General features: G+C 36.0%; 1 long non-coding RNA gene across 1 annotated transcript in view; it reads right to left on the reverse strand.

Annotated features, from left to right (window-relative positions):
- Positions 1-15,986, reverse strand: part of LOC130544154 (uncharacterized) — a 778,585-nt gene that overhangs the window by 365,819 nt on the left and 396,780 nt on the right. Inside the window, exon 5 of the long non-coding RNA XR_008960180.1 lies at positions 1,490-1,597. This is a non-coding gene — a long non-coding RNA (uncharacterized LOC130544154). The remainder of the gene's footprint in view (positions 1-1,489; positions 1,598-15,986) is intronic.

Below are 15,986 nucleotides of genomic sequence, written 5' to 3' on the forward strand. Positions count from 1 at the left end.
TTCACCACTGATTTAGACTGACTTTCTCAGTTTATATATAAGTAAGGTAAGCTGCAGAGAAGAAGAGACTTGACCGTGGTCACATAGTACATATTATGTAGCACGAAGATTAAAATCCACATTTTAACTCTGTTCAATGGTCCTTCAATTAAGCTAAATAGCCTCTCGTCTGAACTACTTATTAGAATATTTTCATGGTAAGAAGTATTTTCCAATCACTTTATAAATGACTCAATTCCAAAGTAATTTCATATGAATAACCAAAACAGGACTATAACAACTAAAAAATAGAGTAATTTCACTTGAATGAACAACTTGTTAAGTCAATCCTCTTTTCAAAGAAAATCGTGGCTTTGGTTTAATAGTGATTTGGATACATGTTGATTGATTCTCAGGGCAGTAAGGCATCAGAAATTTCCATTTCAGGAAGGCGAAGCAGAGTTAAAAAATTAAATTGCCATTAAGATATTCAGACATCAAGAAAAACTTTAGCTAATGGAGAATCTCTTCTCAGATATTTACTATAGAAAAAAGGTCATATGTCAAGATGCCATTTAGTCTTTCTCAATCTTTTAAAACCTCAATACAGAAAAAGCTACCCATTGGCTATCAATTCCTGTGATTAGAGAACCAAGTGAATGGGCCCAAAGTTAATGAAGAAGGAAAAGACTGAGAGGATAAGATCATTTCTATCATGCTAAATTGCTTTTCTCACCCTTGACCTTTAAACATTAGCCAGACATCTCATAATGCATGGGCTTTTGATTAAAAGACTTGGGTATAAGGAAAATTACTTAAGATAAAATACATATAAATGGTATATGAACAAACCTCCTAAAAATCTATTCTCTCAAAAAATATTTATCAACACTCTATGATGTCAACTCTTACTTACAACAAAGACGCAATTTGAAACTTTAATGAATTATCTCTTGGTTCTGGAAGTTAACCAGAGATAACCGATATTCAAAGAAACACACACACAATCACACACAATTTTTCTTTTTCTTCCTGAAGTGATTACAGAAACTGATATCAAAAAGAACTGGAAATTAATAAAACTCTTTTGTGTCAACCATTTATTACTTCTATCTATTTACATATAGATTGATCTACCCATTTATCTTCATGTGTACTTATGCATAAAAATTAAATGTGAAAATATTCTCCAACACAGTCATCCTTCTTTTGGGAACTTAATATATAAGGAAAAAGCTCAAGAGGAAGAAAAAAATATAAGGTGACTATTTTTAGTATAATGTATGTGTAAAAAAACTAAATGAAAATGATAAGGTGCTAGTTAATGAGTTTTGAAACATAACCACAGAATAAAACTGAAAAGCAGTAGGCAAGATTGAAAAAGTCTGATTTGTGTACGATGGTTGGGGTTGAGGACATTTTTAAATTCTATTTTCTTTCAATGTTATTATAAAGTTAAAACTAAATCTTGAGAAATTCAGAGACATTTGCAGCAAAGAATGTTACTCACTCTTTGGGAGAACTGCTAGAAACCGGTTCTGTCTCTGCAGGTCCAGTGAAGATCAGATTGTGACAATAGATGTGCTGCAGCCATTTGGCCATCCTGAGTGAAGTCCACCTGTATGAGGAAAATGACACGATGGAGGGATGAGTATGGGGATGAGAGGAAACTAGCGTTTTTTGTTTTTGTTTTTATGCCACTTTATCAAAATAATAGTGAAGAATGGCAAACATCTTTTTGTGGATTATTCAGGAGAATTTTAGTTTATTTTTAAATTTTTTACTTAGTTTATTTTTTAGGCAGAGGTTTTGACACCACTCCATGTTCCATGAATAGAAACAAATTTGCACCATCAAAATAGAATAAACAGGTATCTGCCCACCTTCCCCCAACCAGCTCTGGACACTTCTATGACAATAGTAATCAGTTTAAGGATAAGTGAGGTTAACAAATTAGTCCAATGAGAAATGAGAAATGTTTCCTGGAAGATGCTTGACTTCTGGTGTGGTCTCAAGCATTGCTTATGAAGTTGACTGAGATGCCAACTGCCAAGTAACCATCAGCCAATAGGTGAGCCCTGGTTTCCTCCAGTTGGGTCACATCAATTTTCTTGGGCCTTTTCCATACTTTTCTTTTCCCTCCTGCACTACTTCAAATGCATGTGATTTTTCACTCTTTATAATAAAGAGTGTGATTCTACTCTCTTTTGGATTGACTTTGATATTTTGTCTCCTGCCGCCTCTTTCCAATTTGTCTCAGATGTAATGCTCTGAAGTGATTCTGAAACTCGGCTACATTTTGCATTTTTCCAGAGGTAATTAAATTCTGTTTATTTAATTAACAAGCTGTTGCTTGTTGCATTTTTGATTTCATTGGTTGGGTTGTGGACTGAGCATAGGGGTGTTTCAAGCACTCTAAGTGCTTGAAGGTAGCACTACTACCCTACTGGAACCTGCTTCAGTGTTCTACAGATAGCGTTCCCTTCTCCAGTTGGGGAATCCTCCACGATGTGGGAGATTCAGACTGCAGATATGTCAAAGGACTTGACATGGATTTAATGTTGTCCTAATGCTTCTATGGAAACCATGACTGGCATGCATACTACTAGCAGTATTCAAGACAGTTTTGCATACACAAGTAGGCAAATACATAAATGTACAAATACATACATAAAAATATAAATAATTTTAGTACTCACACACTTACTTTAAGATATTTATTAAAGTATTCACAAATGATTCCAAACTTGTGATTTCACTCCATCATAAAGGAGCAAGTTAACTTTCTTATTCTAAATTTCCAGTCCTTGTGATTGACAATACTACCCACCAGATGTTCAAGCCTGAAAAATGGGTGAGATCTACATGGCTTCTTTCACCATCTCTCACAAAGTCAACTGAGTGTTCCTGTTGATTCTAACTCCTTAGTTACTTTATAATATGTATCCTATATTTATTTATTTACTTATTTATTTTATTTTATTTTTTTTATTCCCACTTCAAGGCTTTTATTCTCATTCTACCTATAGCTAAAATAGCATCTATATTATCTTCCTATCTCTGATACATAGATCTTAAATCCTCTCTCACAGCCTGCAAATATTATTTTTCCACCACAAAATAATAGTGATAATAAATCATATTCCCCTCCTGTTTAAAAAGCTTCGTTTCTTCCCCATAAAATTTCAATAAAAATTCAAACCTTTTCTTAAATTCATATACAAGAATTTTAGAAGCTTTCTTAAAACTTTAGCTTCATTGCCTGATACTCTCCCATGCAAACTCTTGCCTCTAGACATACTACCAAGCAACAGTGCCCTTTGTGAAGATGACTTTTTAAAGTGAATTTTTCTTCTTGGGTCTTTACCAAACTAAATGTAGAAAAGTGGCAGCTTTGGTGTTTATGAAGAATTAAAAAAGTCACTCTCTCTCAGGAAAGGTGATAACAGCAGAGGGTCTCTGGGTTGGATTTGAAGCTGACTGATGTCAGGGAAGGGAAGTGCTCCTTCCTTGGGCCTTTGACAGGCATGGCAACTTTTAGCATTGCATGTTCAGAGCCAGATGCTGCCTTCATCTGTTTGACAGAGGCAGAGAGAGACTGTGGAAGGGCTGCCAAGTTTTTAACAGAGGGGCTTTCAGATCCAGAGCAGGGACCCTCAAGGACTAGTGGGCCTAGTCCGCCAACTTCATGCCCAAGGACTTGGCAGGCAGTGAGCTGTCCTCATTAAAATCCAGTTTGGATCATGGCACTTTTTCATGCCCACCCAGCTGGTAGCCAAAAATAAATAAACAAACAGAAAACAACAATAACAACAAAAAACCAACCCGAAACAAAAGAGGTAACAGGAGATAACACACATCTCCAACACACATACACACACACACACACACACACACACACACACACACTGCAAACCAAAATGTAAACTGGAAATGGGCAAAATAATAATCTCATTTTTAATAGCTATCGGTGAAATACTATCCAGGTAGCTCTATGCCTCCAGATCCTTCCTTTAGTCATCTTCTGGTTTCTTTCTTTCTGTCTTAATTATTTCCCACTTTTAATATCCCCCCACTGCCTTTAATTAAACATTCTGTAGTTGCAGCCTGTTTGCCAGGCAGGTTCCCTTTCACTTTCAAAGCCCAGCTCAATCCTTGTGTCCAGGCAGTCAAGGTTATCAGAAAAGTTTGTCAGATCCTGGCTTCCTCAGGAGTTTCTCTCATCCTTGCTCTGTGATTTCTGTGATGAGTCAATATGAGCTCAGCCCAAAGGAGAGGCTCTGTTTTCCAAGATTAGAGAGGCTGAGGCCGTGCACACATTTTCTCCCTTGTCACTTCCTCTCCTCATTCCCTACTAATTGAAATGTACTTTCATCACATTTTGATTTCACAAAATCTATTTAATCTTCTATTCAGTCTTCTGTGGTCTTTGTACTCTTGGAGGAAATATCTGCAATGAGCTCGGAGATGCCGGGTGAGCTGCTGAGGCCTTTGGGAAAGTGAGAGTTATTTTTATTATTGGCACAATGCTATTTTGCTACCTGTTTACACTCATTATAATACCACAATCACAAAGCCATTGCTAAGGTCATGAAAGGTGTTCCATTATGAAAACTACATTTTTAGGTTTTATGTTCTTCATCAAGTAAAATCTTCTAAGGCTAAATTCTAATGGGGATTGTCTTGTGATGAACCTATCTTTCTTCAGGGGAGTTGAGGAATAATATCTTTAGGGAAAATGTTGATTGTCAAATGAGGAAAAGAAAATGTCTTGCAGTTTTTTGTAGGAAACTTTTATTCATTTATTCATTCAAAGTATATTTGTTAAGCATTCCAGTGGCAGGCACAGTAATGGGCATTAAAATTAGAGAATATGAAACCATTCCTCCTTTCAGTATGTTCACAGGAAATTGAGAAACAGATATGTAGACACATAGTCACAAATGGGTGAGATAGGTACTGAAATAGATGCAAGTAGATGGAGACAGCAGAATACTGGCAGGTGAGAAAGGTCATCAATGAACCAGAAATCTGGGGAGTTTATCTGGATGATAAAAAGTAGATGGGAACTAAGGGAAGTGAAGAAATCATAGTCTCAAATATTTACCAGAGAAATTTGGTGTAGAATGAGTTGTGTGAAAGAACTCTGACCCTACAACTAAGAGATTGTGAAGTAGGAGGTGTTAAAGACAATAGGTCCAAAATGGAGTCACTTGTGTTCAGTCCCATGCCACCAAATTGAGACTTAACTTAATTACAGTGTTGGTTCTTTCAGAAATAGCATCTTAAGCCAGTCAATCAGGAATTATCTGATAAGTATTAGTTTTGTAATCTGCCTGATAAACCCTTGTCATCTCTTATGAGGAAGGTACCCCAGTAATAATAAAATTTGCTCTTTTGCCTAGTACAACATCCTTGTTTATACTCCCTCTGCCTATAAAATCTCTTGCCTTATATAGCTCTTTGAAGCTCCTTTTTATTTGCTAGGTTAGATGTTGCCTAACTCATGAATCAGTGAATAAAGCCAATAAGATATTTGAGATATACTCAGTTAATTTTTTGTTGTTGTTGTTCTTTAAGAGAGGTAATGGAACATCCCCTGAATTATTAAAAAGGGGCGACTCAGACACCTACCACTGCATTTTCTTATGACTTATGCGGTGAGTATGGGCCCCGGGACGAAAAGGGCAGGACAGTATCCCAGAGAAATAATGATTCCAAGGCATGTTGAATCTTTTCACAACGAAGAAAAAACCACTGGAAGATCACTTTCCACAGTACCTCTACAATCACAAGACAGACACCACTTATTACAGCACAGTAAATACCCTAAAAAAGGGTATTTTCAGTAAATATCTTTGAAAAAAACAGAGGGATAAGAGAAGGCATACCAGAAATATCTATAAAAATTAACTATGATAAACAATATTGCTGTCAGACACACAAAAAGAATGTAAAAGGCATTAAGTGGGAAGGCATAGAATATTTTTAATTGATAAAAATTCAATACACAAAGAAGATATAATATCATTGACTTCATTTAAATTTAATGGGTTCAACACATCAGAAATAATCTTTTAAATTTATATTTCTTCTTAACATACCTCTCTAAAAATTCAATAGTTCAGATAGAACAATAATTGAATAAGAAAATAAGATGTGGAACACTCAAATAACTCAACAAGATTTACTAATATCTATGTACATATGTGATATTCATATTTATATTTATGCATATAAATACATTTGAACCATATGTAATCAGGTAGCATTTGTTCCCTAACCATATATATATATATACACACATATATATATACATATATATATATATGCAATATTTTCAAATACACATGAAACATTACCTGAAAAAAATGGATCATGTGGATTCCATTAACAAGAAATAAATTCCAAAAAGCAGGGAAACACAACAAAAGAGTATGTTATGTAAGCACGGAAGAGCGACAGCTATAACCACTAAGGATCAGAGAGGGCAACATGGAAAGGTGGTTTTGGAAGATGAAGGACAATGACAAGTGGACCACAGGGGAAGGAATGTCTTAGAGAAGGTTGTCTTATTCAGGAATTTTTCAGCTTCAAGCAACTCAAACTCATTCAAACAAGCTACAGAAAAAAGTGACAGTTTTTTCCCAAGGAGAGAGGGATAATTCTATGTAGTTATGGTTGGTACACAAAGACAGGTTTCCTATAGTCAGGAGCAGGAACTGAATCAAGGACTAAGACCATCCCTGTCTTTGTCTTTTTCCCTTTTCCCCATCTTTCACCTTATGGTATCTCACATTTTCTGATCCTTATCTGTTTTATTGGTTTCCCTTCCCTGATTATTTTCCCTTGCTTCTCTTTGCAGAGAAATATACCATAAGTCTTAGAGATTCTCTCAAGACAAATACATAACAGGGAAAAAGAAATTTCTGAATATCAATTCTAAATTTTTGAAAATCAGCTATGCTTAATTTGGGTCAGTTGAAGAGACTATGGGGGCTCAGAGAGGGAAACAAGGCCCCTACCTATTTAGCAGATGCCCTGAGGATAAATTCTTTGAGGAGATGGGGGGAGGGTAACAGTAAATGTGATTTGAATATGGAGTAGAAACAAAATCATTAAAGACCTTGGTTTTAGCCACCCTCCCCCCACCTTGGGTAAAAGAATACTTGAAAGATTCCAAAGCAGAGATATGGCATTCCTAGGAGCTTAGAAAATGGAAGAGAGAAGCTAAGAACTGAGAAATACAGAGCATGTAAAACACTAGGGATGGAAAGAAAGAGTCATACTCAAAGAATATTTTTCAATCTTTCAGGCTCCCTTGGGGCTAATGACTAGGACCCATTTGGCCTGAGTTATCTAACAGTAGCATGATGACCTGGCTCATTCAGGTCTTAAACACCTACAACATGAAAAGTAAAATACTGATAGTGAACCTTTTAATCTAAAAATTTAGATATAAACAATGTGAGTTATTAGGCTGATTATTTGAATAACTGGAATGAGTATTCACATTCCTGGTTATTAACATTGGTTATTCCTCCTTGAATTTGAACTGGCTTATTTCCTTGTCAAATAAACATAATGGGAAAGTATGTTTCATAACACACTGAAACAATAAAAATTAGCTCCTAAGAAGCTACATTTACCCTTATTACACTTCCATGCAGCTTTACATATTTTTTTCTAAGTCACAAGTTCACAGTGTTTTCCAACACAATGGCCTTTCTTTCTTTATCCAAGGCAACTCTTCTTAACTCCAAAATTATAAATGTTAAGACCCCAGACATACTGATAAACATCCAGTATCCAATAGCAAGCCCCTTTGAAATACCTTTGTGGTACATATGATCATAGGCATGTAAGTTACTGTATCCCCAAGAAGTTCACTCCATCTGAGAAGTTCTGACTCAGAACAGTTTTCTTTCTACTGGACCAAAATCAGTATTCTTGCAAAATGCTGGAAAATTATTTTTCTTGAATAATATAAAATAATCAAATATTAAAATTTTATCTGTCTAATGAAAATGATAGGTTTTTAAATTATACTAGTTGAGTCTACTTTTCATGGACTCCATCCTCTATCTCATTATCTATTCTACTACTGCTTACACATCCCCAGTGACTTCAATGATCCTACTGAACTTTTTTTCCAAATGTCTCAGGATGCTAATTCTTCTGTTACGGACATATTGTGATATTTCAGTATTCCCTTTAAGGTACGATGCTCTGAACCCAATAAAATTGCAACTGCTCATTTAAGTTTGATTCCAGGATTTGATGAAAGCTTGTTCTTTATAGTCCAAAAAACTTTCTAGTTCTGAGATTCTGTGATTCCATGACAAGACCAATAGTGTCACTCTAGTGGCCCTTGACATGGCTTCATTTTCAACATGGAACAAACTCATTACTCCATGATATGTAAACATAACACCATGTCAGGAAACATCAGCTGTTGCTTTTCCACAGATACGGGTAACAGCTGTTTGTCTGACAATGTAGAAGACTGTCTGCCCTGTGTGGCTCTGGAGTCCTGAAGCAGCTTTCTGTCTCGAGCATAAAGATGACTCTTTACCCTTTGGAGATTCAGATGACAAAATTTCATAAGGTAGAAATGGTCAGCCTGCAGAATGATGATAATTTTGGAACATTGTATTTCCTTTCCCTAGCCTGGTAGGTGGAAACCACCTGGCTATTTGCTTCTCTGTGCTATTGTTAAGGATTGTTCCCTGAGTTAGCTTCAGAGGAGTTTTATCTGGTCAATTATTTTTATTTCCTTTTTAAATCTCAGGCATAAATGTTTCTTATTGTGTTATGTCTGTGCAATGCTGGTGATTCATCTACCAAGATATTAACGCATGACATTGTGATGTTCTCTGATAATCCTGTGGATAAGGTTAGATAAACATTGGTGAGATTCTTAATCCTTTGCATGATGTGATAGTTAATTTTATGTGACAACTGGACTAGATGAAGAGGTGTCCAGATATCTTGTTAAACATTATTTCTGTTATGTATCCGTGTTCCTGGATGAGATTAGCATCTGAGCTAGAAAGCTGAGTAAAGTGGACTGCCCTCCCTAACATTGGCTTCCAATCCACTGAACTAGAACACAACATGGAAGCAGGGAAAATACACATTCTCTCTACTTTGCTGTTGATCTGGGGCACCCATCTCCTGTCCCTGCTACTCTTGCTTCTCAGGCCTTCAGATTCAGACTGGAATCTACACCAGCAGCTCCTGGTTCTCAAGCCTTCCAACCATACCACCAGCTTTTCTGGGTCTTGAGATTACAGATGGCAGATTGTGGGACTTTTTGGCTTCTCTAGTCATGCCTTAAAATAGCTCTCATACTCTCTATCTTGAGTGCATTTTGTTTGTTTGTTTGTCCTAGAGAACCCTGACTAATACAGATTGCTGCTATAAAAAGAATGCTAGTTAATCGGTCTGTATATATTGTAGGGAGATTGTCCTGCAAAGTTCTGTACTTAGAGAGTGAAATAAAGAACTGTTGTTATTTATAGAGAAGGCAAAACTTGGGTCAACTGTCTAGTTGTTGCACTACACAGAGACACCAACATCAACTCATTAGAACAAAAGAAGTAGGAGTGAACACCTATGAAAATCAATTTTAATAAGAAAAACTCTTATTTGTAAGGTTTTCTCCTTTATTTTCCTTTTCCCATTTCCTATCTTTCCTTCATACAGCATCATTTCCAGTAAAAGCATGCATGTGGTTATTTTGTTTCTGTGTCTTTTCTTCACTCATTCCTACAACCTAAAATATCCTTCCCATATTGTCAAATAAATGAAGTGAACTCACCTTTTAGAACTCTGTGCAATGTATGTATAAATCTGTGTGTATACACACACACGCACACACAGACACACACATGCAGTGTAGTGCAGATAGAGTGGGCAAGAGACATCTGAGATCTCTTTTGTATCAAAGTATTCCTAACTTCCTCAGGGTATATTATATGAAGTGTGTGAAAGAAAGAGTAAGCAGAATGTCTCCTTGATGCTCTACTTGGACAACTAGATAGATGGTGGTAGATAGGTGGTGAGGGTGCAAATCAAATTAAGTTTGAGATACATGTAGGACTGTTCCAGGGCAGACATAAAGTAAGAACCCTAGATAAACACATATGAAAATCATAGAGATGTCTGGACGGAATTTGTAAATCTGGAAGTAATTAGTGTTAATGATAGTGTTTGAATCCTTGGGAATTAATGAAATTATTGAGAATGGACAAAGTGTAGTCTGAAAAGGTGACTAAAACTAAGTCCTGGGGAAACACAACATACAGTTTTGAAACAGAGTACAGCCAGCAAAGGAAACGAAAAAGAAAAAAGTCAAGGAGTTAACAAGTGAATGAGTAGAGAAGGGAGTTCTAAAAGTCAAGATAGAAGACTGTTTCAAGAAGAAAGTTATGGTTTACTCTTTTGAAAGATAATCAACAATCCAGTGTGATGAGGACAGGGAGAGCCCCTTCTTTGTCAGTAAGGAAGAGTTAAGTGACCTCAGTGAACGAATATGGCTGAAGTAGATCTGAATGGTTTGAAGACTGAGTAACAAGGATGGAAGCAAATGGAGAGAGCATGTGTACACAAGTACTTTTGAGAAGACTGAATATATCAGACAGCAGAGGGCACTCACAAAATAAATGACATCTAAGCTTAAACTTCTGGATTGTATTTAGACAGTGAACATATAATGGGCAATCTAAACAGAGAAAACAGAGTAAGGGAGCAGCAAGTGAGAAGGGTCTTTGGAAAAATTCAGATTTTGGTCATTGAATCATAGACCAGAGAGAAGACCTGTGGTGAGTAGTGAGTGGAGACAGGACAGAGAAGACTATGAGTACATATTTGGCAATGCTAGAGGAAGCATAAATATATCTATCAGCAAGCAGCTTAACAGATTAGATGGGGCTGTGGCCTTTTGCCTTGAAAAGCACATCTATCTTTTAAAAATTCTATGTTGAGTGTTTTGTGGGTTTCTGTTCCAGTGAATCTGTTCCTCTCCTTTTTCTTATTATATCCTCTAGGTTTCCTGTAGAACTGATCTGAATAAAATTCCGCCGAAGGAACAGATTGCAAAAGCCACCTTTAGCAGCTTCAAACTTTTCAAGACTTGCAAAATTTTCATTTTCTGGTGACCAGCCAGAAAGCATTTTATGTCTTAATCTTGAAGAGCAACAACAAATTTCCACTTACCTAAGAAGAGGAACTTTGTTCCTTAGGGCGGATATTCAAGCCAACATTGAGGGGAGCCCGGTATCCCAGCAGAAAAGAACTCCTTGCCAATCCCGAGTGTCTTTGCCAGAACAGTACTATGCCATTGTGATAGGGACCATGGAAATAAGAAAGTGATGCTTTGCAATCCCCTAAACTCCAGAAATAAGCTACCTATTACATAAGTTACAGCAGAGATTAAGAAAATTGTAGTAAACTTTATCAAAGTTCCTAGGTAGTGATGCAGTCAAGAGTTAATAAATGCATAGACTTGAGCTTTTGGTATGGCTAAATTTAATTATATGGTACATGCAAGCATTCAATTTTATGAAGGTGAAAATAGGATACCTTGCAATAAAATGAACATTGGCATCAAAGTGTTCAAATCTGCAGATTTAATGTGCTTCAAAATAGCTTCATTTTATCACCATTCAACTGCAAAAAAAATCAAACTCATCTAGGAATTAATATCTAGTACAGAAAATGACAACATGAAGCTTTCTTTTCTATTTCAGAATGCATGGCAAATAAATGGATGTAAGAATGATCATATGAAATTTATTTGATGACAGTTAACAGCCTCTCCCCAAGTGGTCTTTAAAATAAACACACACACACACACACACACACACACACACACAGATATCATTTAAGATATCTCTAGATTGAGAGAAAAGAGGTGCTAAATTACAACAGAAGCAACTCATTGGGGCACCTGGGTCTGCCTTTGGCTCAGGGTGTGATCCTGGCGTTCTGCTATCGAGCCCCACATCAGGCCCCTCTGCTAGGAGCCTGCTTCCTCCTCTCCCACTCCCCCTGCTTGTGTTCGCTGGCTGTCTCTCTCTGGCAAATAAATAAATAAAATCTTAAGAAAAAAAAAAAAAGAAGCAACTCACTTTCCAGCCCTTTGACCTTCTTCCTCCCACTCCCCTCATCATCTAAACTGCTACTTAGTGTGTGAAGTTCTAATTCTACCATACGCTCAAATGCATAGCACATGATCTTTGAAAGTGGTGAAGAATCAGTCTATACATGAGCCAAAATAATATGTGATAACAAGCAAATATTATTTAAGACAGAATATCCAAATGGCACACCAGGTTGAATAAGAGATAATTTAATGATAGGCAGTTGGACGTGGCTAGGCAGGGCTCAGCGAAGAATCTGTGATTATCCAGTTCCTTCAATAGATGCAGACAACCAAATCAAAGTTTCAGGCCAAATAAAATTTATTTTGAAGCCTTACTGCTTCACTGAAATTAACAGGATTAACCAGATAATTGGCAAAACTTTGTTTCTGTTTCTGTGATGTGAAATGGTTTCAGGTGACACTGCTTTCCCAGGTGTATATTAGACACAGCTGGGATACCATCTGTGGTCCTCATTGCCTTGTTATTTGGGTTACAGAATCGGAATCTATTTTGGTTTTCTTTTCTAAGGAAGTATATGGCATCATTTTAAAGATCATATTTGCATCAAACTGTTCTGGGTTTCATCACTTGAGACTGGACAAGATTCTTAACCCCTGTGGTCTTAGTTTCCTCATCTATAAAATGGAAGAAAATAATCATGCCAAGCTAATAGGGTTGTGGGGATAATTAAATGTGTTGTCACATGAAAATCACCTAGTATAATCTTTTGCATGCAGTCAACATCCGGTATATTATTGTTAATACATCTGTGAAATCTAAGAACTCTCACACAGGTTGCTGAGTTCCCCATTAGATGATGATCCTAGAGCATTTAAACCACCAACTAGTGGATGATAGGAATCTAGCTAATTTGGGAAAGCAAGTCAATACTTTTTAAATGAAATTAAAAAATTTATTGATATCATGTAAATTGGACTATTTAGTGTTTAACTATTTTTTTTTACTAAAAAAGACATGTCAAGTTAGCACTTTAGAGAAAAATAAACTAATTCCATACTTCAGACTCAGTTTTAACAGACAGATACATATATAAGCTTCATGTATTATGAACATTTTCTCATCTCTACATATCCCTCTATAATGAATGTTTAATTTTTAATGGTTACCAGAAAAAAATGGAGGAGTTTTGAATGGAAACAAATGTAAAACCCTACACTGAAAAACAAAAAAGAAAAAAAAAAGAAGTTATTAACTTTCTAGCGTTTATTACCGGACTAAAAAGTCAAAGAAAACCTTCTAATAAAGCTTAGTCAGGGCCTCTGTATGAGTATCTTTTGTGCCTTTGGGTTTATTCCTGCATTAGGTGTTTAACAGAGAGATGTAAGTCACTCTAAAGTTGACTCGAGAATCAGACCCATTCTTTCAATTTGTTTATGAGTCATTCAGGACCCTGAAACAGAATTATTAGTGACTTCAATTAATGCTAAAACTTGATTTTTACTTATAAGTCTTATCAGCCTTCCCCTCAATGTAATGTTTACTTTTGACCGCTAAAGGTGAAAACATTTCATGATTTTCTGATTTCCTGAAGGGGTTGGAACTCAGATAGGGACCATCTGAGTAAACTATCTCTGGAGAAATTATTTATTTTCTTGCTACCAGCATTTTCAGAATTTGCTTTTGCCATCCTTCTCTGACTTTGCCTTAAAATTAATTTGTTGTTTTCTTTTTTCTCGTTAACTGTTTTTGTTTTTTTTTTTTTCCTGATGGATCCAGATAAGACCTGTGGCTTAGAAACCAAACTGGTTTCCTTTGAGGAGGAATCAAATTCATTAGTTTTTCACAATTAAGAAAATATGAATATATAATATCTGCACTGTAAACTTATGATCTAAACATAGCTAAACGTATATTTGGAATGAATCTGGGAAGCAAACAGGGAAATGCCAAAAGAAAATCCTAACCAAGACTTTTTTCTATACTGAAGGTTAATTAATGCACATTTGGCTAATATCTCACCTCAACTGCTATGGTATATCAGTATTTTGAAGAATATATATATATATATATATATATATATTCAATTTATTTATTTATTTATTTATTTATTTATTTATTTATTTATTTATTTATTTTAGAGAGCAGGGGGAGGGGAAGATGGGGGAGGGAGAAAAATTTCAAGCAGACTCCCTTGCTGAGCGTGGAGCCAGCCAGACATGGGGATGGATCTCAGGACCCTCAGATCACGACCTAAACAGTAACCAGGAGTTCGAAGCTTAACTGACTGAGTCACCCAGGCACCCCTAAAGAATATTTTAAAGATATTCAGGAAACAAGATTTTTTGCTTTAGAATCACTCTTCACATTTTGCATACAAAACTTGAAAAGTTCTTTAAAAACATAAAGAATATAAACCATTTAGACTTTAAAATTTGCACTTAATTAGAGAAATAGAAATCTGAAATTCTAATTCTTCCTGATTTGTAATAACGCTGATAATCAAATTCCAAATCCGATGGTCAATTGACAACGAAAGCTATAGAATAATAGATGATCTGAATTAATGTCATCCAGAGACAAAACAGTTTTTGATATATTTCACAAAATGAAAAATTAAGAGTATTGAAGGAATCTTTTAGGGAGATAGTTGAGTATGTCGTACATCATGAAGAACTGTCTCTGGCATTTGCAGATTAGAAATTTGAGGCTCAGAGAAGTCCAGTGACTTGCTAAATGTCATTCTAGTTTTTAAACTATAGCTGGGTTTCACTTCTATTTTCCTTAACCCCATGTCTCAGGTATTTTAATTTGTCTCCGCCCTGTCACGATACTGCTATTTACTGATTTCTAGTATTTAAATGAAAGACAACTTCTGTATGGATCTGGGGAGGGGAAGTAAGGAGTGCTACCATTGGAGATAACATTTCAGTAGGGTAGGGCAGTCTTGCCATTGTCCCAGCTCAACTTGTCTCATGTGGTCCTTCCTTGGACAAATGAGCTCTTCTGTTCCACCCACCTCCACCATCACATTCAGGTTACTATGTGGTTGTTGTGGGACATGGCTAGTTGCCTGGGTGAAGGTATGGTGCTTGCAGTTCAAGAGGTGGGAGAGGAGGAAACACATATGAGTTAATATTTTCAAGGATAACAGTATGGATAAGCAGTACCACATGCTGGCACATATAGGAAAAAAAGAAACTCTTGGACACTCTAGGAGTATACATCATACAATCACTTTAGAAAAGCACTTGACAATATCTACCAAAGTTGAATGACACTAACCTGTGTGACTCTCAATTGTACCAGGAGCTGTAAAGCCAAAAGAAATGACAGCAAGAGGCAAACACTAGAATGTTCACAAGATGACTAGTAAGAGCCCCCAAATAATAGCTACTCACATACCATTCAGAAGTAGAATAGTTTGTGAAATATTCACATACTGGAATTCTACATATATATTAAAAAAATCCTTGATATACAATGTAGGTGAGTTTCAGAGACAATGTTGAGCAACACCGACCGGACAGAAGAGTGTACCTCGAGGCTTGTTTTATGTGAAGCTCCAACATGAACATTAATCTACGCTATTAGGTGACAGTATGGTGATTACCCTTGAGGATATGGGGTATGGGGTGGGTAATAAGCAGAAGAGGCTAGAAAGGACTTTCTGAATGCAGGTAATAGTCTTTTTTTTTTTTTTTTTTTTTTAGTTTGAGGTGCTGAATAAAAGGTGTATTTACTTTGTGAAAATTCACTGAGCTAATTAAATTATGATTTGTGTACTTTTCTGTATGCCAATAAAATTTGTAAAAATAAAAACAGCTCCCCCTAATTCAGGTAAAATGAGGTCTAATTTTTATTATTATAGAGAAATGTTCGTTTATTTTTTAAACTTTT

Source organism: Ursus arctos, unplaced genomic scaffold (assembly GCF_023065955.2).
Source record: "Ursus arctos isolate Adak ecotype North America unplaced genomic scaffold, UrsArc2.0 scaffold_19, whole genome shotgun sequence".
NCBI lineage: Eukaryota > Metazoa > Chordata > Mammalia > Carnivora > Ursidae > Ursus > Ursus arctos.